The following is a 23,705-nucleotide window of genomic DNA, read 5'->3' as shown; positions in this document are numbered from 1 at the left end:
ACTCAGTACATTCACAGTAAAAACTGTTTTCCCTCCTCCCTATATCCTAGTTTTATGCATGACAACAACTGGGTATTCAAATAATGTATAATCTCACTTCTAGCACAGGGAATTCATTAATGGATAATGCATAGAATAAGTGATACAATGTCATCCATAGAAAAAGCAAAGCGCTCCCTTGTGGCAAGATAAGGTTTTATTCAGTCTGATCTGAATTGAAAGAGTTTTGAGCCCCTTCTCTGCTTTGAGACAGTTTGGTTTTAAACAGGAGTTGCTGAAGAAATGTAGAGTTTTGAAAATGGTAAATGTATTTTGATCAGCATTAAATTCAGGGCACTATTCTTCTGTTACTCTCTTAGTCTGACCATACCTTTCCTGGCCAAAGAAAAGTGGGTTTAATTCAATGGAAAGCAGATGGCATGAGCATGTAATACAATGCACTTAAGTCAGCTTTATATGCAAGCTCTTTCTTTGTTTTTACTTAAGGGTGTGCAAAAATTTTAAATATGAATCTAACGGCATGAGCATATAATGCACTATTATCCTGCACATAAATCTTGAAATGGGATGGAATAAAGATGGTGGAATTGTTAAAATTTTTTCCATAAGAATAATTGTTATTAAATGTGAGCACATGAGAATTCATCTTCTTTTGTGTTTTGTTTCTAGTTAAGTAGAACTTTTTAGGATGGAATCTGAAGTCTTTAACAAGTTTTATTACAGTTTTCAATGGTTTTGAAATACTGAATTCATGCAGGTAATGAATGACATCTATAACAAAAGTTTTCTTTTTTTATAAATCATAAATATAGTTTTCTACTCTTAGAGATTTTACTAAATGAATGCAGAAATGTTACTTGTAAAGAGTACAGATTTTGATCACTAGGAACATTACCCACTGGTTGAATGACTGCATCTCCTAATAGCATCCAGATATTAAAATTTTCTCTACAGTCAAGAATTCATAAATCCATTCAGTCATTTATTCATTGAGTTTAATAATTATTTTAATAATTCATTGAGTGTCTGCTATGTACCAAGTCCTGTTTTCAATGTGGGAAATTCAGCATAAACAAGGCAGACATGGAAACTTTGTGGGGATTTTAAGAGAGCATATCTATGAAGATTGGTGTAAAAAGAACCAGAGAGGCCATACAAAGACCAGGGAAAAAGATTTTGTCCCATAGACGTGCTGGTGGCTGGTCTGGAGAAGTGGTGGTGAAAGTAAAGGATGGTGAATGGAGAGAAGTGAAACTGGCAGAGGCAGGCAGAGAGAAAAACAGATATATGATTCTCGCATCCAGTGTCAATGACTGTGCTCTGGATATACTTTGTGACTCACTGAGATGTATTTTATACTTGAAGTTATAATGGATAGGGTATATTAGGAAGAATGATTAAAATGACAAGACAGCAATTTTAAAGCCAAACCAGGGGGGATTCAAAATATAGAAATCAGATAAAAGAGAATAAAACTAAAAGTATAAACCAAAAGAGTGACTAGAGGCAAGATGGAAGTCAGAAAAGTCTGATATTTTTTCTTCCATGAGGAAATGCCTCAAGAAAAGAGTATCTAGCAGTGTCTAATGATGTGAAGAAACTAAACAATAAAAATAAAAATAAAATAATTAAGCTTTTGATAAATTAAACAAGGAGATCTGAAAGAACAAAGTTTCATTTTATAAGCTGATGCACAGCAGGGATGACAGCCTCCAAAGAAACTGCTTCAAAGAGATTAAACAAGGAAAGGGATTTATAGGGCTTTTGCAGATGAAGCCACTCTAAGGACAAGTAGGAGTGATTCTGGAAAAATAGACTGCTAGTCTTTAAGCATTCTGACATACAAGCTTTCTGCAAAATAAGACAGCAATTGGTATGAGCAAGAACAAAAGGACCCCTGTAGGTTCCTTGAGAAAGGTACAAGTTGTTATATCTAGTGACTGCTTCAATTTGGGATAGAGTGGAATTTTCCATATGGGTAAATGGGGCCTGGGAAAATGTTATAAAAATAGGAAGACTCGAGTGATTTCAGGGAAATATAATCTTTCATCTGAAATATATTAGTTCGGTATATCAACTTGGGTGCTATTGGTAACTTACAGAAAAAAGCAAGATTGGAATATTTGGGGAAATAAAGAAGAGAAAATTTTATTAGGAGTTTGGAAAACTCTTTTGAGAATGTTAACTATAAATTAAATATGAGATAAAGGAATAGTTAGAGCCAAGTGCAATACATGGAAGCATTTATACAAATGAGTAATTTATATCTTATTTACTTATTTGTCATGTGTTATAATGTATTGTTTATTATCTATATATTACTAATTTATCACTTATGGATTGATGTGATAAACTAAAACATGTGGAAATGAAAAGATCTAGTGAAGAGGAAAATGTTGGAAATAGAGACAATAATCAATAGTACAAAGTTTAGGAGGTGGGAAGGAATAGAATTAAAACAACAGATAAGGCATCTAAACTTTATTGTATCAGAATAGAAGGATGATCATAAATGGAAATTACTTTAAATGTGATGTCAAGGAAGCTACGAAATCCCAATTTGATAACTTTTATTTTGTCTATGATGAAAATAAAAATCATCTGAGGAGAGTGAGTGAGAATAAGGGAGATGAGATATAAAAGAAGGTTGAAAATTTTTAATATTGTTTCTCAGGAGAGTGGACGAAGAGGCTAGCTAGCAAGATAAACAGTAAAAGTGACTGGAAATAATGAAGGCCCAATAAATATTAATCACCATTTATATTATGGACACAAATGTTCAGAGAAGAGAGTATTATTTTTTCCAACCTTGTTCTGCTTGGTTCATCTATTGAAAACCAATGGCTGAATTTATCTATCTTTAGAGCCAAGAAAGTAAACACATTGCTTTTTCACATAAGAAGAGTAGTGCATCTCTAACAAAAGTAAGAAAACTTCTTTCTAAAAAAGCAAGTGATATGTACCTTGGGAGGGTGAAAAGTACAAATAAGAATGTCGGAATGGATGAAAGTGAAAATACTCATAAGGAAGAAAGAAATGATGATATAAAAACTGGAATAGTAGCTGTAAAGGATAAATAAAATGGAAAGAAATATTTGAAAATACACTTAAGATAAAAAGAGTTTCATGAGCTCCCCCCTTTAAATTAATCCATCTGACATAATTTTGAATATCATTTAATTACAAGTCTCAAGTTTCGTTTGTGGATTGGCAAACTGCAGCTCATGGGCCAATTGAACTATCAACTATATTTGTAAATAAAGTTTTATTGGAATGCATTTATATAAAGCCTATCTATTTGCATATGGTCTATGGCTTCTTTTGTGCTGCTAGACTAGAATTGAAAACTTGCAATGGGGGCACCTGGGTGACTCAGTAGGTTAAGGGTCTGTCTTTAGCTCAGGTTATGATCAGGTCCTAGGAGAGAGCCCCGATTGGACTCCCTGCTTAGCAGGGGTTCTGCTTCTTCCTCTTCCTCCCCACTTCCCTACCCCCACCCCCCTGCCCATGCTTTCTCTCTCTCTCTCTCAAAAAAAAAAAAAAAAAAAAAGAAAGAAAAAGTTGCCACAAAAATCATATGAGCCTCAAAACCAAAAATATATGCTCTTTAGAAATACACACAAAAAAAATTTGGTCATAACCTAATCTAAATTAAAACAATGAAAATATTTAGAGTAAAATTATAATCAGAATAAAAATTTTAAGATGCATAATTAATTCTTCAGACAAACTTGCAACTCATTTATTTAATGAACATTTTTGAGCCCAAAGTGTCAGGCTATTTTCTAGACACTGAATATTTATGTCAAAAAATGGAGGAGGTCTGTGTACTTAACAAGCTTACATTTTAGTAGAAAGGAAAATTCAGCAAGTACAATATACAATTAGTATTAAATCTACATAGGTTAAAAATTTGGTGAGAAGAGGAGTTAGGTACTGTAGATGGGCTTCAGAGAGGCTTTCTCAGCATAAAAAAGAGACCCCAATACACTAGAGCACATTTCAGGCAGAGGGACTAATAAAGGCAAGACCCTAAAGTTAAGCCAATCTTGACATATTTAAGAAACAGGAAGAAGGCTTGTTCCCTGGAATTATCAGACAAGTGGGAGAGTAATTTTAGAATAGTTTAGTCGGATAGATAAAAGTCAGTTCATATAACACTTTGTAAATCAGGATAGCAGATTGAGTTTTATTTCAATTAAAAGAACCCCCCTGCATTCTTTAAAGTATGGGAGGTGGTCTGATTTAGTTTGAAGTAGTCACTGGCTGCTATGTAGAGTTGTGGGGAGACAGATGAAGAATAGATTGTCAGAACAAAGAGTAGAAATAGGGAGACAGGTTAGAAAGCTATTGCAATTTCCAAGGCCAGTGTTGAAGTGGTGTGGATTTAGGTGGATGGAAGAGAGAGAAAATTGAACTGATTCTGGAAATTTTTTTAAGTAATGGAAGAAATGGCATTTGCTGATGAATGAGGTAGGGATGAGAAATATAAATGAACAAATTATAATGTTTTTGGTTTTGAATGAGCCATTTAGTAGATTTGAAAATAGAAATAGAACTTTAAGGAAGCACATTATTAAAAACTGGAGAAGATATGTTTGTGGAGAGAAATCAAAGATTCTCTTAACAATGTCAAGACAAACTATTTTATATCTTAGTGGAGAAGTTGTGTAATTGATTTGATATTTATCTGTAGTTCCAAAGAGAATGGTATTAGGCATATAGATTGTGATAGTTGTATTGGAACATGTGAACTTACGTGACCTAATCTCAAAATTATGCTAAGATAGACAACAGAAGAACAGCCAGACTGGGAAATACAACATTTAAAAGTCAAGAGAGAGGATCCAGCACAAAAGATTTGGTATGCGTTCAAGAGAGACGGCAGACGAAATGTTGAATTTTGTGTGAAGAAAACCAAGAGAATAAAAAACAGGAAAATAAAACAATACTGTTTCTGATGCATACGATAGAGAAAGAATAAAAACAGAATTGAGTTCTAAATTTGGAAACATAGAATTTTTTGATCTTGACAGAGTTTAGGGAATGGAAGACAGATTAGAGTAGATTGAGGGGAGGATGTGATGTGAAATGAGGCCATAGTTTCTTGGTCAACTTTTTCAGAACTTTTTTTTCTTAATACAGGTAACAAAAGGATAAAATGTTAGGTAGAGAGGGGATATCAAGTCAAGGGATATTATTAATATAGAAAATTCTTAAGTATGTTGTATTCTTATATGAATAATTCAGTGAGGTATTGAAATATTGATAATGGGAAAAATTGAGGGTGAGACATTCTGGAAAATAATAGGGAGACTTGTCTCTACAGAGGAGGAGTTAGCCTAAAATTATAGTTAGGGCAGTTCTTACATTATAAAAGGAAAGAAGGCAAAGATGCGAATAAGGATGTTCTTAGACTGATGCACTTTTGGTAGGCTTGTGTGATTACTTCTATTTTCTTCATAATGGATGAGATTGTGTCATCAGTTGAGAGTTTCTAGCAATTCACATGGTTCTTGCCCCACTGTGATGCTATTTCCTGTATCAGAAGTGCTATAACCCAGAAATTACATTTTGCAGGGATCCTTACTATCAGAGTTTTGGGATATTTTGCCAGTGGGAAGCCCCCAGGGCTGGTGAGAAGAGCAGGATACAGCGTTTTTGAAGGGGCAAAACATAAGCTTGCTTTCCTGTAGCAATTGCAACAGACTAGCATCTGCTTTTTCAAGACAAATAGTAGTTCCCTAAAGTTACTGACTTCCAGGTAACACAACCTTCCCTTTTTAAATATTTCAGACCTCCCAACATTTTTGCAACCTATTTCCTTCTACAGTATCTCTTTCTGTGTGCACTATACAGAGTGGTAACTTCTGTTTTATTACCTAAATCCTGACACTTGCTGCAATGATGAAGGCTGAGGAAGAGAAGATATGAAATAGTCATATTGAGAAGGGTAGTATATGGTGTGTTTTTTTTTAAGATTTTATTTATTTATTCATAAGAGACACACACATACACACACACACACACAGAGAGGCAGAGACATAGGCAGAGAGAGAAGCAGGGAGCCCAATGTGGAACTAGATCCCAGGACCATGGGATCACTCCCTGGGCCAAAGGCAGACGCTCAACTGCTGAGCCACCCAGGCATCCCAGTATATGGTGTTTTAAAAGCAAGCCTTTTATTCTTGAAATAAGACAGAGTTGAAGGATCTCAGATACTTAGCTCCCTTCATTTTGCCTCTGCTGTGATATGTGGTTCATTAAGCAACCCCAGAAAATCACCCAAGTATCATGGAGCCTAATTTTGAAAGCCCCAGTAAATGCTTTTCTATTCCCACTAGCAACATATGTTTGCTAATCCAAAATTTGAGTCCTGTTAACTTCTTAACTTGTTAGACCATTTTATTTTTTAAGCAAATTTATCTTTTGGAAATTCTTAAATGTGCCATTCTATAGTTTTTCTCCATGGGCTGTGTTTGTTTTGTGATCACTCTGAAAAAAAAATGAATTTCTTCTTCACATAGCATCCCTTAAATATTTTAGGATACCTATTATGAAGACTCTCTCTTTTTTTTTTTAATCTTTAAATAAAATCCTTATATCAATATCCTGTCTTCTGGACCTGATCAGGTTAGTTAATATCCCTCTTAAACCATGGCAGCTGGAATTATATGAATACAATATAAACAGAAAAAAGCGAGACAGTTGCTTCCCTTACCTCTAACTTTACATTAGCATTTATTACAAACTTAACTGCACTGATAAATATTTCAGTAACAGTCAATTAAAATAGCTAAGTTTTTTTGTGGGACATTTCATTTTGTGGTTTTGACTGTATAATCTCTATATTTATAAATTTAGATTTTAGACAAGCTCAAGAGTTTACATTCAACAGTATTTAATTTTGCTTCATTGGATTTACCTTCTTTTTAGATCTTTTCTTGGACACTCCTGCTATGCACCATTCACTATAGCACTGCATCTAATTACATCAATTGGCAGATTTTATCATCACAACATTATTATTTTCATCTAAATCAATGTCTAAAATATTTATGGGTGATTACCATAAGATTACTACTGAAATACCAGGGACTTAGCATAAGAAACGCCATGTTGTATATAGCCGCTATTATTGTAATCTTATGTCTGTTTAAACAGCAAAATGTCCCAATACCCAGGGTTTCAGGAAGTATACCCTAGACATTCGCTTAACCCAGATTTTTTGGCTTCTGTACAATGCTTAGCAAGTGAATAGGACTCAACAGAAGCTGTCAACAGGATGTGGTTTATGCCTTTATTAACCTACCCCTGAGCTTACTGGGGGCTGCTAGATTTTGGAGAGCATGAGCCCCCTCGCAGGCACTGGCTTTTAATAAAGACTCCTTAATTTAGCCTTCATCCATCTGTCTAACTCGCTACTCTAGATATAACACTATGGGGACTTAATATCTGTCTATGTTGTTTAAAATATCAGTGCATTATTTAGGGCTATCAGAAGTAAGAGAACATGCAGAATAGAAAACCTAAAGGAAGGAGACAAATGGGGGAAAAGTATGGGGTGGAGACCAAAGATGGTAGTGAAGAATCACACAAGTAAGGAAGGGCACTTTATTATTTGCTAGGGCTGCTGTAACAAAGACCATCGACTGAGTGACTTAAACAACAGAAATTTATTTTCTCACTGTTTGTGGAGTCTGGAAATTCAAAATCAAGGTGCCTCAGGGTTCATTTCTTCTGAGGCCTTTCTCCTTGGCTTACAGATGGCCATTCTTTTGCTGCCTCTTCATATAGTCTTTCGTGCTTGTGCATCACTGGTATCTCTTCTGTGTGTCCACGTCTCGTCTTCTTGTAAGAATAGTAGTCAGATTGGATTTGGACTCACCCCAATGGTTCTTATGTTAACTCAATCATCTTTTTACAGGCCCTCTATCCGTACAATCACTCTGAGGCACTGGGGTTAGGGCTTCAGTGTATGAATTTTGAGGGGATGCAAGTCAACCCACAATAGGTAATTATATTGACAGCAAAATATAAGACTAGAGAATTACAGAAATAAAAGACAAAAGGAAGAGGGAAATAAGTAGAAGCAAACCCTGAGATTGGTGGTTTAAGCAAAAGGACAAAGGTAGAAGAGTGATTAAGGACTATGAAAACATAAACTGACATCCTTTTAGCTTTCATAATCTCTGTGGCATAATGCTTGAGCAGGCTTCCAACATTTCCAGGGCTAGAGAGCAGCTCTGGCTATCCCTGTTACAGGCCTCTGCCCTAGATAAAACAGAGTCAGAAATTCTCTGCATTCTCCTATAAGCTTTAAAATATTCTAAAATTTTTCTGAATAATGGTATTTCATGAGCATTATGAATGCCCAGTACCCTCTTAAGATATCAAACTCACCCAATCTCTAACTCTCCATTGCCAAAAATGACAAAGAAATGTTTAGACTTTATCTGATTTGAAGTTTCTTTAGTTTTGATAAATTTTATGTTCTGTTCTTGACATGTACTTCTACACTGTATTCCTTCACCTCTACATTCCAGTTTCCCTGCCCATCTTTTTGACTACTAACTCTCCATTTCTCTTGACACCTTTTAAAATTGCATCCCTGAGAGTTTCATGTTTAGGCCTCATTCCATTCCATTCCATTCCATTTGTTCACTGGTTTGACCTCAAGATCTATTTCCAAGATTTCAACCTCATTCCTTGCATTACAGACCCACAGAGTGCATGATTTTTCCTTAGGAGATGTCCAGGTAACAGCTCCAGTGATACTTAAAACTCAGTTTATTCCAACTCAGGTTAGGGGAGCCATTGGGAAAGCATCTTCCAATGGTTGTCCACTCTCAATGCTATTAGAATAAAATTCGAACGACTTACTATGCTGTCACAAAAACATGCATGACTTGGCCCTTCATCTCAGACATTATCTCCTATCACATTCCCTTGTTTCACTATGTTTTATGTACACCAGATATCTGCCTGTCCTTAAAAAGATCTGCTGAACTATTCCCCATCTTAGGATATTTGATCTTTTCCTGACCATTATTACACAAGATTTTCAGATGACTTATTCATTCTCAACATTCGGATCTCAGCTCAAATGTCTCTCATTATTGAGGTCTCAGTCCAAATGTAACCTTCTTAACCCACAATGTCATCACCATTTGTCACTCTCTGTCCTATTATCTACTTTATTTTCTTTATAGCACTTATTTCTTTGTAATATCAGGACTGGTCTGTCCTGCTCATTAAAATCTAATCTTGCATTTCCATTTTTCACAGTACTAAAATAGCTCTTAATCATGCACAAAATGATGTCTGAAATTTTACCATGGTATATAAGCTCCTCATTATCCGGCCCTACCTCTTTCCATCTTGTTCCTTTTACGTTAATTGCCATCCTTCCATATAGAAACCCCTTTCACTTTGTGCCACAATTATTCACAATCAAGTTTTATGCCTGCCCAAGAGCAAAAGACTCTGTTTACTTGATTTAAGCTCAATCTTCTCATCTATAAACTGGGGTCAGGGGAAGGAGCTTGAGATGGAGGAAATAGTTTATTTCTAAATTTGCTTTAGAATTTGATACTATATGTAAAGTGCTGGGTATAGGGACTGTCATATAATAACCGCTCAATAAAAGCTAGCTATGATTACTATGACTATGCCATTCTTATGTAATGCTCTTAATGATAAAATCCACACACCTAATATGATGACTGGAACTTTCAAATTGTTTATCTTCTCAAAAAAGGCAATTTTGTCACTCTTAGCACTCTATATTTAAATGTTTTCAAGTTTCTTCTTATATTTCCATATCTGCTCCATGGTGGCAATGTGTCAAGCATAAGTTGCAAATGTAACAAATATTACATCTTCATTAAAATATAGCATTTTAAACCAAAGTGCATTCACAATTCTGATTTATTTATTTACATTCTTTTTTTCATCATGAAAAGACATATGACTGTGTAATCCCCGGAAAAGTGAAGAATATTTATACATATAGACAGATAAATATATATATATATCCTCTATGAGCATTGTAATATGATTTATTGTTAAAATCTATTATATAGTATTTTACTACCATACTACTCATATTTAAACTATTTAAAACAATTTGAAAATTTTGTTTTGATAACATGAATACATTTTTTTTGATAAGCTGTGATTGGTAAACTTAATAGTAGGACATTAGATTATAATCATTAACTTATCAAATTGACAGACTCAAAAGGACTCACATAATACCTTGTATGACGAAAAAGTTGAAAGGAGAAAAATAATAGGATAATAATACTTGAGTTTACAAGTCGTCTTTTCACTTTATTGATCCAGTAAACTAATAAGAATCATACCTCTCAGGAGGTATAAGAGCCACATCCTAGTTACTAACATAATGGACTGTGGCTGTCTAGCACAACTGGTCCATTGTGTTTGCCTCCTAACAAAATACAGGAGAATTCATTCAAACTATGTAAGCCAGGTGGCATACTAATTTCCACATCAATATATCGTTGGATACACAGTAATAGAATCTTAAGGCAGATGGTGTTTTGAAAAATCGTTACACATGGGAAGTCTCTTATCTGTATAAAGAATGTCTGAAACATATCTATTTCTATAATGTAAAAGACCACAAAATTTGAATCCTGATATTAGAGCAAAAATTTAGATGTTATCCCATTCAATATTCTACCAAATTATAGAATACTGTCACAAAATTCTGAAAGGTTCTTGTTCATCCTTTCTTTAAAATCTTCCAAGGGTGAGTAAATTGGTATTCCACATATAATTTCATTAAAACAAAACAAAACAAAACAAAAACAGAACTTCTTTTTATAAAACTTCCTTTTAAAAGTTGAATTTAAAAGTCTCTTTTAGTTATTCTGTATTGTATTAAGTCTCATCCCTTTATAGGAGCAGTCCTTTTTTGGTGCTTTGATAATGGAAATCATGCTCTAATCTCTTCTTCTAACCCATTATATGAGATTCTAGTACCCACAACAGTTTTTATTTTCCCCCAATTCTAGGCCCAATGTTATCCTGGTTGTAGTACTATGGAATTTTTCAAAGGTGATGTGACTGATATATCCCAGGAGAGAACAAAATACAGCAAAAGTATCTTGGATCCTAAAGTGACACCATACAGAATCACAGAATGAACAAATCACAAATCTAAAAATATATATTTATATCACTCTTCATTCTGTTCTCCATTCTATCCTATAATGCTCTAGTCAGAATCTCTCATGAATATCTTTAATAATGGAAAGGTTTCTGACTCCAAAGACAATTATTTCTATCTTAGGCAATGAAGCTATTTTTGAAGTCTTTGTTTTTCACTGAAATCAGATATTCTTTAGTTTACATAATTTAATTAATCTTGCTTCTGATATTTTAGTCCTTTAACATAAATGTAATTGCTTTCATATGACAAATATTCAAATATTTAAAGTCAGGTAGTTACGCACTGGTTTTCACTCCCATTCCTCAAATCTGCAAATATTTCACTTACACTAAACACTGATTATACAACCCAAGATTGTAGTAGGTTTATGATACTAAATCACACCTACATTAGGCTTATGGCCTACCTAATAAAATTATTGCTGTTGGTTCCTGCAGATTACACTTTTTTTCATTCATTTTTTTTTTGGTATTTTCAAGTTTTCTCAGCATCAAAATATTGAGATCTAGAGATTTAACGTTAGAATGTGAATTTGGGAATATTGACAAAAGAAGCTATTAGACCCACTTTCATTCCTGCAGACATATCTTAGACCATTGCTTCCCAAAGTCTTGCGCACTTCTCACTGGTGGATTACTCACTGACTCATTCTTCCATTCAATATATATTTATCATATACTTATTTGTATGCAAATGATATTAATAGTATAAACAGGAAATAAATTAGGAAAAAACCCTCACCTTTATTGAACTTAGAATCTAGTGGCATGCTTTTATATCATATTGAAGATGATTTTGGGGGGTATTACTTCTTAGGATGAGGTTAAGCTAAAGAGAGAGGGTGGGGGAGAAGAAAGAAGAGAATGAGAAAAATAAGTTAATAAAAATACACCTCAAAAGGCAAAGTCGGTATGACAAAAATTATGAAGTTAGGACACAAGTGACTTAGAATATGTAGACTCTAATTGGATCCTTGCAACCCATTTGACCCAATCTAGGTTACCAGGACTAAGCATGTATGGTTAGCATTCAGCTGGTGATACATGTTCCTTTAGCTCACCTACCAAAATCCCTAGGTTTGAATTTTGGCCCGACCACCTATTGTTAGTGTGAACTTGGACTTTTTAAAACTCAGTATCTTTACTGGAAAATGGAAATTAGATAGTCACTATCTCAGTAGTTTATTTTAAATAATTAAAGTATCCATGTAAAAAGCTTAGCGCAGTCCTAGACACATAGAAATAAATCAGTAAAGCAGCTTTTCTGTCATCATCATCATCATCATCATCATCATCATTATTTTTCTTTAAATATTTCTTTAGGACTTCTCCTTAGGTTGTTATGGCAAATGGAATTTGGAGATTCAGGATCCTACCTATGATGGAGACAACTTTAATGTTCTCCTCAACATAACTAAACTTTAGACAGCTTTCCTTCTGATTTGGGGTCTCAAACCATCCTTTTCTTAGACAATTTGCTTTAGAAACTTGCAATTGTAAATTCCTTTTCTGTCCCTTTGAGATGTAAATTTTCTCTCAGCATCTTGTAAGTTATACAGCTCAGGAATGTCTTTCTCAAGGGCCTAGGAGTCATCTCTTTAAATTAAAATTATCAAGAAAGAGAGCACCCCTATTTTCCAGGATCTGTGGGAATGTAGAAACCTAACCAATAAGGAATAATTAGAAAACAGAGACACCCTAATTGTATTGATTAACTTCCCCTCTAATATCTTCCACTGCTTTTCCACTAGCTCACCCTACCTTTGGTTTCAGCAGAGTTGAATTGAATCTATCTCCTCTTTTGCAATAGTCTTTTAATAAAGTCTTTTTTGCCCATTTAACATTGCCTGATGAAATTATTCTTGGGAAGAATGCAGCCAGATAATATTATTTTATAATGCAGCATTCAAGTGTGAGGTTAACCAGAGCTTTTCCTAGGATCTCAATATGCCTGAGTATGTCTACAAGACTGGTTTAGTGTGTCTATTTGGAAACCATTTATATAATAAACTAAGCTTCTACTTGAGTAAACAATATGCTAAGATAAGAAGGAGAAAAGCTCAGAAGGTGGGTGTCATACCAATGCCTCAACTGTGACAAGCAAGGACCATTTTGAGTGCATGATAGAACACTTCACATTGACCTCAGACTCATCTCTAGTTACCTCCTATTTGGTCATAAAGAGGGAGAAGTGTAAAATGAATTTGAAAGAATAGATTCACCAACAATTCTGTACCATTCTAAAATATCATTGAGACAAGGATAAACAGAAGTAAGACAAAAATACATCTGCACTTGTGTGGGGAAAAAAATAGCATGATCTAGGCAAGGATGTAAACTGATTAGCTGCATGAGTGGTATTAATTGACAGAGTTCAGAAGCTTGCCCAGGGAATAGTAGTGTTCCTGGAAGGTCAACACAGTGAACTTTTGGTAGTATCAGCAAGTGACAAAACTATAGACAACTTCATAAACATGGCATAAACCTTACTTTATATGTATCTGAAGCTTTGAATTAGATATCAAAACAAAGAGACAGAATCAGACAAAAAAAAAATAGATATCACACTGTAGCTAAATAGCCTGTATTTATGAGGTATTCTCTAGAGTCTCCCAGAAATAATTAGCTGAAAGTTTTCTGAAGAAGTTATCTAGTGGTTACAGAGTAGACAGAGAATTATCATTACTGTTACTATGACACAATTGTTTTTATCCTCAGACAGATTTGGGCAGACACCAGTCATATGTGCAATCTTTTCCCCAGCATATCTTTTAGAATCTAATTCTAGTTTTGTAATATAGATCCAAAAATCAAATCATTTTTAAACTGCACCTATCCAGTTAGGTTTTAATTTGCTCAGTTAAATAAAAGCTTGTCTTTAAATAAAAACTTCAATTAGGACAGAGGAATATATATATATGATATAGAGATAGAGATAGAGATGATAGAGATAGATAAGGTAGAGATACAGATAGAGGTAGAGATAGAGATAGATAGAGATAGAGATTGCTGCATAACTTCTCGAGTGTCCACACTTATGTAACCAGGAAATTAAAAAGAATGGATTATATATTACAGATTTCATGAGGTAAATTCTCCATTCCATCTTGGATCAGTAAGATACAGTAGCCATCGCGATGTTTATATTCTTAGACTCTTAATCATGACTTGGTATATCCCCCCAGGAAAACAGTACACCTTCCAGTTGTCCTTGCCTTGTTGTTCTTAGCAGAGACAATAAGGAAGTCCCCTCTACCTGGTCAGATTAGGATTTCTTTTTTCACAGTTCAGATTTTGTGTTCTATGTTGTTCATTTGAGTTGAAGTATTATTTCTCAAAAGATCTGAATTTGCCATTTCTTCAAATGTATGTTATTTAGCCTCAGTAGCATATGTTTCTTTTGCTTTTTTTTCTCTCCTGTGTCAACCAAAAGGTGTCCTGAAATCACAATTGCATTCGTAAAATATTTTTTAATTATTTTATTTTGTTGAAGATATCTTCATCCTTCTTAATAAGGTATAAGTTCCAAACTCATGTCACTTTCTTTTAAATACAACACTAATTTAACTTTAATGCACATATATTTTGGTGAGTCTCTTATTGAGAGGGTAAACTTAACATATACTTTTTATAATCAGTTCCATTAATATCTATACCTCCTAAATATCAAGTTAAATTTGTGTCTATCATGATTTCTCCTTGGAACTCCCACTATTCCTGGCCTGTTTCTCCCTGGGCTTCTTATACTATATTGCTTTGGATAAAGTATTACCCCTCCCTTCTGTGCTAGCTTTTACCTATGTAGTGAAATACTAACAATTGCCATGTTTGGTTTAGTTAGTGTCAGCACAGTTTCCTTCAGAAACAGAGTCAACCATCATCTGATTATTCCAAAAGTGTTTATTTCCTTATGTTACCTTCTTTTACAAGTAAAAATGTATACTCATACATGGGTGTGCATGTTATTGTGTATGTGTGTACAAATAAAAGGAAATCAGACATGTTTCGGTTTCTAGAGACTTTAGAGAGAATTGAGAGAATTGTTAAAATCCTAGCAAATTTTCTAGTACAGCTGTAGAACCTGACTCAAAGAGTGACCTAAGTATGCTTCTGCTTTAAACATCCCTAGTTAGTTCAGCTTTCCCTTACAGGATAAATTATCTCAGCCTTTTATTTCACTCCTCCACCAATAAATATTTAATTTTAAAATACTATATTCACAAACAAATAACTTTGGGAGTCAACAGCAACCTCACTGTGTTCCAAAAATGTGTAGCATCAAGAAAAAAAGCCTAGATACAACCTTAGACTACATGAATGAATAATAACAAGAATTAGGTAGATGATTTTGCAAGCATATTGTGCAGATATCTCTGACCACAGCTGGAGAATCCCACATGGATTGCCCTATTTTACAAGACACATCTTAGAGAATCTTCACAATAGTCAATCAGAATTATCAAACCTCTTAATGTCATGTGAGAAATCACCCATGAGGCCCCAGTTTTTCATTTTTTTATTCATGTATTCATCAAATATAGGTTGAGGAAAAGCTATGATAGCACTTTCTTTCTCATGGGAGAAAAAAGAAAACAATTTAACAAAATGCAATTAACATAGCAATATAATATGTGGTTTTGGTGTGTAAATTACAGAATATTTGCATATTGTGAAAATGATAAGTGCTTTGGAGAAAAGGAAAACAAAGAAGGGAAAATAACGTCTTGAGAAGAAGATGTGACTATTTATTTATTTATTTAAATTTTTATTTATTTATGATAGCCACAGAGAGGGAGAGAGAGAGAGAGAGGCAGAGACACAGGCTCCATGCACCCGGAGCCCGACGCGGGACCCGATCCCGGGTCTCCAGGATCGCGCCCTGGGCCAAAGGCAGGCTCCAAACCACTGTACCACCCAGGGATCCCGAAGATGTGACAATTTAAAAAGTGCTCAGGGAGGCCTTATGAAGGTGGTGGCATTTAGGTAAAAGACTGATGACAATGAGAGAGAAAGAGGGATTGTGAATGGGTACTTGACCTGCTTTCTAGGTAGGGAAGAGAACCAATGAGTAAAAAATTTCATAAGGTTCTAACTTACCTACAAATGTCAAGGAAACACAATGAGGACAATGTGGTGGCAGCAGTGATTTATGCAGAGAGTGGTGCAAGGCCAGTGAGTTAAAGACCTGGGAAGACAGATCTCTGTAAAGCTTTGCTGGCCATTTTCAGCACTTTGGCTATTTCTGAGTCAAATGGGAGCCATAGGAGGGTTACAAACAGGAAAGCAACATGGTCAGGCTCCAGTTTAAACAAAAGCATTCTGGTTGATTTGATGTAATAGTCTGAGAAGATAAAAACAGAGAACTTAGTTAAAAGATTGTTATAATAAAAAAAATCAAGACATAATGGTTAATTATCATTGCTGTTGATATGAAAAGTGGTCAAAAGTGGTGGATATATTCTGGATATATTTCAAAGATTGAGTCAACAAGACTTACTGATGCATTGTATTTGGAGCTTAAGGATAACATTTTACTAGTGAATATTTACAGCAAGTCTCTGATTTGTATTATAGTGTGGGAACTGAAAATTATCCTGCAAGCTGAAAGCATACAAAGCAATATATTTTTTTAATTGACATGTAATTGGCATACAATACTCTATTCATGTATATAGCATAGTGATTCAATATTTTTACACATTATGAAATGATCATAATAATTCTAGTTACCATTTGCCTTAGTAAACATTCATTGTAATTATTGTATGACTTCTAAGAATTTTAATCAAACCATTAAAATGTCTTATAGTGTAAGTTATAAATATATAGGGACATTTAAAAAATCATATATAAAAGCCAATATTTGTAGTACACTTTACCTTAAAAATGGGAAATATTGAGAATAAAGTGCCCTTTTTGGTAAAAAAAAAAAAAAAGAAAAAGAAAAATGAGTCATTTATGCAGCTTGAACAGTGTATCCCTTTTTTCTCATCAAATAGAAGTTTACATCAGCTTCTGACATTTTATTCTTTGCCCTCTCAATGTTGTGAAATATCTCCAGGAGTTTCTTTATTTCTTTATTTTTATTTTTGAAAGACTTTATTTAATTATGTTGAGGCAGAGTACACAAGTAGGGGGGTGCAGAAGGAGAGGGAGAAGCAAACTTCCCACTAAGCAGGGAGCCAGACATGCGGCTCAATCCCAGGACCCCTCCTGGATCATGAGCCCAAGGCAGTAACTTAATTGACTGAGCTACCCAGGTGCCACAGGAATTTCCTTAATACAAAGATTTTGCCAGTGTCAGTGCCTCTGGTGTATCTTCATTCTTTTTACCACACCACTTTTTTCAGTCATGTTGATAAATTCACCTTCACTAAATTTCTCCAGTTGCAAATCTAGAATCCCTCCAATAGCGGCAATGCCAACATTTGTATGGTCATCCATGTCTTCTACAACTTCATTTGTATTTGGTTCAAATTTCACTTTCAGAATTCTGACTTTCTGTTTCATTGTTGTACTTTCATCTTTTTTTGGACAGTTTCCTCTATTGATAATTCTTTTTTCTAAAATGTCACCTTGGTTTATCACTGGGTTATTAGGAGGCAACACAACTGTATGTATTGCTGTCTGTGCATGTACCAAATAACAGATACACAGTGATCAGTCATCAATAGACTGAAAAAAGTAATGCAGATGACAGATCATCATGATGTGCATCTGTTATTTACATAACGATCTGTGGACTGAAAAGCTAGCAGCAAATTTGGTACTTAATGGAACTGTTCATAGTCAATTTACTACTATACCTGAAATTTGCAACTTGTTGGGGGACTGATGTTGTTAAATCTTGATAAACGGAAATCCATGTGTATCACAAATTATACAAAGTGAATATTTCCTGTACTCTGAACAAAAGAAAGTTTAGGAGGATTCCATTTGCTACTTTCACATATATAACATGAGAAATATGAATCCTCGTATGTAGTCAGGAAACATAAATGAAAGTTCTAGATGGTAATATTTACAGGTAGGTAGAATTCATTAAAGCAAGATAAGGCTTATAAAATAAACATGCTTATTTCTGCATACATTTGAAATGTATGAAATTAAATACAGTTAAATATAAATTCATAATTTATTTGGCCACTAATTATTAATTATTTTACATAAATTTATGCACTAACAGAGACAATATGAGCTATAGGAAATGAGCCCAAGATGAATAGTAACACATAATTAACACTTTAACAGAGCTGTAATTAGAGATGCACAGTGTCTTTCTCCTTCCAATGCAATCAGCTTTTTGCAATCAAAATCTAGACCTCATTTTTTAAGTTCCTAGAAACCAGTGCTATGTTCACATGGGATTTCTCTCATGCTCAGTCTTCTGCATGTCCCTTTATAGCACATAGCCTTCTTGGTTCACAGTAAGTGGTTTAAGATTTAAATTTTTGGTAAGAAAGGAATACATGGTGTAGCTGTAATTAATGTATAGGTGAGTTGCTATTGAAAGATTATTATTTTATTTACTAGAATATATATAATAAAAATTGGATATGATTAAATATCTTCACACCTTGGGACGAATTCATATATAATGTTTGCATCTGGTGTTTAGTAAAGCAAAGAACATGGACATAGACATCTCCTTTATGTATATACCATCAAATATATACAAGAAACCCACTGAAGAATAAAGATTTTACCTATTTCTAGAACTTTGAGTGGCTGTTTTTACACTTTACTTAGTCTTTACAACCTTATGAAGTAGAATTATTAGAATTATTATATCCTTTATTCATACAAAAAATAAGTTAATTTAGATGCATGCTGAATGAATGAAAGGACTATTGTTCAAGGCAAAGTCTAACTCATTCAAGAACCCATGGACATGTCCTTCAACAGGAAAATATGTCACTCTAAATAAATCATTAATGTCAGACTTGGTCTTAATGTGTATTTGAATACATATATGTAACTCCCTACTTTCATGAGATCTTATTAAGTCGACAAATATGTTTGTATGTATTTAAGAATGAACATATAATTGGCATGGAAAATCATGAAACTATACCACCAGTTTGCCAGAAATTTTAGGAAATTTTACTAGAAATTAGGAGGTGGAGAATCAGATTTTCTGAGAAATAAGAAGAGACAAAGCTGGACCAAAAAAGAAAAAAAAAAAAAAAAAAACTACACTAGCAAAACCTACAGACGTACATGAGAACTCTATTTCAGATAAGGGTTGTAATATATAGTATTTGAAAGTCCTAAAATAAAATACATGAAACAACTTAATAGAAACATGAACAAAATAAGATGAATAAACAATCCAAGAACAACAAACATGCATAACATGTAAACCCGAAAATGCATTGAAAATAACCTCATTAATGTCAAAGACAATTTAAAATAATAATTATTACTGTTGGATCAATGATTTTGCTCTTATTTTGTTGGCAAAAGTTATAAGATGAGTCATTCATTCTACCTAAGTTTGTTTTGGATATGTGAACTGGCTCTATCAAATGTCACTGGTACACCTGTAGACAGCCAATGGTGTATAGGCAGACTGGCCATATCCATCAAAGTTTAAATGCATGTGCCCTTTGATTCAAGAAGTTATTTATCTAGAGATCTATCCTATACAAACTTTCATATATATTTAAGGGTGTTGATTGCAACACTGTTTTTATGCAAAAAAAAAAAAAAAAGAAGAAGAAGAAAGCATGTTATAATCATGGGATAGAATACTACGCCATGGTTAAAATTAATGAAATGTGTATCTATATACTGACATGAAAGAGAATCATAAGAAAGTTTGATTTAGAAAAGATCAGTTACCTAAGAACATATATAATTCTATTTATGTTTTTTAAATTTAAAAATACACTCACACAAACTTAAGGATAGAAAAATGTCCAAAAGAATATTTATCCAATTATCATATTCCTTGCTTATGGGAAAAGAAATGTTTGATGCTGGGAAAATTCACTTATTTTTTTTATTTCCATATCTCTACATTTATAGATATTTTAACATTTATCAGTAATTAATGTTTTATAGTTACAATCATAAGTATAATTTCAAAAAATGAAATTAAAATATAGTATGTGAGATGCTGGAAATGTCAACCAACCTTCTTGTGGTAATTACTTCACAATATATACATATTTCAAATCATCACACTGTACATCTTAAACTTACACATTATATGTCAATTATATTTCGATAAATCTGGAAAACAAAGTAAATTATTATATTTTTATTAATACATTTTTGCAGTTTCTTTCTGACCCTTAACTCCATATTTCTTACAAAAGCCTATATATTTGCACCACATAGATAAAGATAACTATACTGATAATACATTGATTCAAGAGATTAATAGAAATAAGGGGGATTTCCTTATCCCCTTCAAAAATAGTTCTTTCTTTATTTAACTGTGGATTTAATTTTTATTAGGTGAAATTACAATTACTAATTCTTTTTAATTAGATTAATGGCTACTGTTATTAAATCCTATCTATTGTCTAATATGTAATTCTAGAATTCAATGATTAGTGATATCAATGACAGTATAAAATTTAATGGATGACTTAAATACATATATGATTACTATACGGTCTTGGTATCAATTAAATTTGTTATGAGGCTTCCTAATTCTAAGGGTTAAAAACACAAAACAAATATTTTGAGATTTTGAGGCATAGACATATGAAAATATATTGCATATGCATGTATTTAAAAGAAAGAATATTAAATATTTTCTAATTTTGTTTGATTATCAATAGCTTTACAAAATGTAAACTATAATTCATATTTTATCAACTGATAATCACATTTCTTAGTTTTTAATTTTATCTCTAAAAATTACTAGAAATACATATCAAAACATTTAGAGAAATGTATCCAATGAAAGAATATGTTTTTTTTTTTTTGAAGATTTTATTTTTAAGTAATCTCTACACCCAATGTGGAGCTCGAACTTATGATTCTGAAATCACATTCTCCACTGATTGAGCCAGCCAGATGCCCCAGAATTTATGTTTTTATAAATTTTAGTTTTGGTAACATAGACAATGTGTATGTTTCAAAAATTAAATACCAAAAAAAAATTTAAATACCTAAATTAAACTTAAATTTGCGCTGGATTTTGTGGGATTTGAGACATAATTCTATAGCCCAACTAAATATTTATAAGGACAAATTTAATTTATCTTAGGTAAAATTACAAATTTTAGCCAAAAGATATTGTTTGAAAAGAAAGATTAGTTTTGCTTTATCTCAGCAAGCATTATCTGTATGCCCCCATTTCAGCATTCTTTCTGTATAAGTGGTTACGTCTACTTTTTCTTTAATACACATGGAAGAAAAATATCTTCCTTACTGACTTCTAAACAGGAAATTTGAATGCTGAGGCTCTGCCAAGATTTTATTTGTAATAGCATCATATTGTCTCTGATGTGCTTACAGTATTAACAACTTGCCATAAAACAAGTTATAGCTCAAAGACTTAAAATCCACTCCCTGTGAAACATACCTGCTGATGACTCACTCTCAAATGATGTAATTTTCGGGGTTATTTGATTTCCCATATTGAACATTTTATATTGGATCCATCTTTTAATCAGAGCATATACTATGTCTTATGTATGAATTGTAACCAATAAGTGTTTGCATATTGATTATTCACAACTCAAAACACATTTTTCTCATGAAATAGTTTGGTTTCAGAATATTGGGCACACAAAATCCTATAATGTGACTAAAATAATGCTGTAATATTGACTCAAATTTTCATTCCTGAGGCCAGAATCATTTGGTAGAGGAGGTAAGAAAAGAAGGGAAAGAAGGACAAAGAGAAATAGGTTATTTGCTACATTTGTCCTGGTCCTAAATCCTGTCTCTTTCACCCATGTGAGATTGCTGTGTGAGTCTGAGAATATTGCCTAAGTTTTCTGGTCTGAATCATAAAAATATATTTGTAATACTGTATTGATTATTTCTAGGATTATTAATCACTGTGCATTTTGATGTACATTCCTAAATTTTTTATTATGTTTTCTGCTGTAAATCTTCTCTTCATAAATGAAAATTTTAGTAAAAATCAACTATGTTGAAATATAAGAAATTCCCTTGCTTTGTGGATTTCATATTTTTGGGATATTCTTTACTAGGAAGCTTGATGCTTTTCTAGAGATATTATATGTATCGAAGGGAAAAAATATTCCCTGTATTCTCAGAAGTTTATATTTCAGCTACTATCATCCCTGGATAAATTATTTAGTATTGTGATAATATGTCCCTACCCAAAGGTGAGAGGTGGCAAGGATGATGAAAGAGAACAAACAACCTTCAAATTTAAATACAATTTGTTAGCTCTCCAAGCATTTTTGGAGCTCGTATGTGAGAACTATCAGTAATGCCTAGTGTAGTTTGTATTCCACCTCCAAGTGTGATGCTAATATCAGAAAATCCTTACCATCTACAAGTTTAAATCAGAAGATCACCATCATCTACAAAGATTAAATTTACTTGACAATCATAAGGTAACATTTGAGAATGAGAATCAACATATAGAAGAATATATTTTGTAATTACAAATGGAAAAATATCTCATAACAAGTATGATGCTTGCTGATTTTGGCTAAGAAAGCTTTGAACAGTGGTTTGATGATGTTTGTTGTTCTAGCTTGGTTAGCTCACACAAAGCAAGTTTTATTATTGCCACTCATGGTTGCCTTTTTTCCCAAATCACACCTCTGGCATATAGCTAGGCAAAACGAGATTGATAGGAAAAAAAAATGTTAATAAGAGTGAAATGTGAAACTCTTGAAGGAGACCAAACTCTTTAACAGAGTAAATGGTCTATGGCAGTATCTGTGGATAGTTGTTATTTTGACTAGAGCATGCATCAGGCACTTTGGAATGACAAGAGGAGTACATCCCAAGGTTGTTTTATGATACACAATGCTCCATTAAAATCAGTCCTTTGAAAATGAAACAGTGTAACTTTGTAAGGTTATATTCTCAATCTAAAGTAAATACATTTTCAAGCACAATGTTTTCTTCAATTATCAGTGCAATGTATCTTTCTGTTTAGTCATTTTTTTTATTTAATGGTCTTTTATGCTTATTCTGGAAATTGGAGCTTGCAATATTCATAGTTTATTACACTAACAAATTGTTATTAACAATAAAGATTTTTTGGCAGCCTAGTAGTCATTTTAAGTTTTTCTTATGATCAATAAGATGAGAGGAGAAACTCCAACTCATCAGTAAGTTTTTTTAGTTCTACAATAAATACTCACGATGAATGTATAAACAGAACCAGGTTTGGGCCATAAAAAATGAAATGTTTCCCTGTTGTTGTTGTTTTAAAGGTGACTTTCCTTTTCAGATTCTTATTATCTTTACTAAAATTTAACACATCCTAGAAATTCAATAAATGTTTCTTTTTGATGAAGACAAGGGGTGTTGTAAAGAATGTCAAAAAGATTAAA

Source organism: Canis lupus, chromosome 22 (assembly GCF_011100685.1).
Source record: "Canis lupus familiaris isolate Mischka breed German Shepherd chromosome 22, alternate assembly UU_Cfam_GSD_1.0, whole genome shotgun sequence".
Lineage (NCBI taxonomy): Eukaryota > Metazoa > Chordata > Mammalia > Carnivora > Canidae > Canis > Canis lupus.
Note: the sequence above shows the minus strand (reverse complement) of the source record.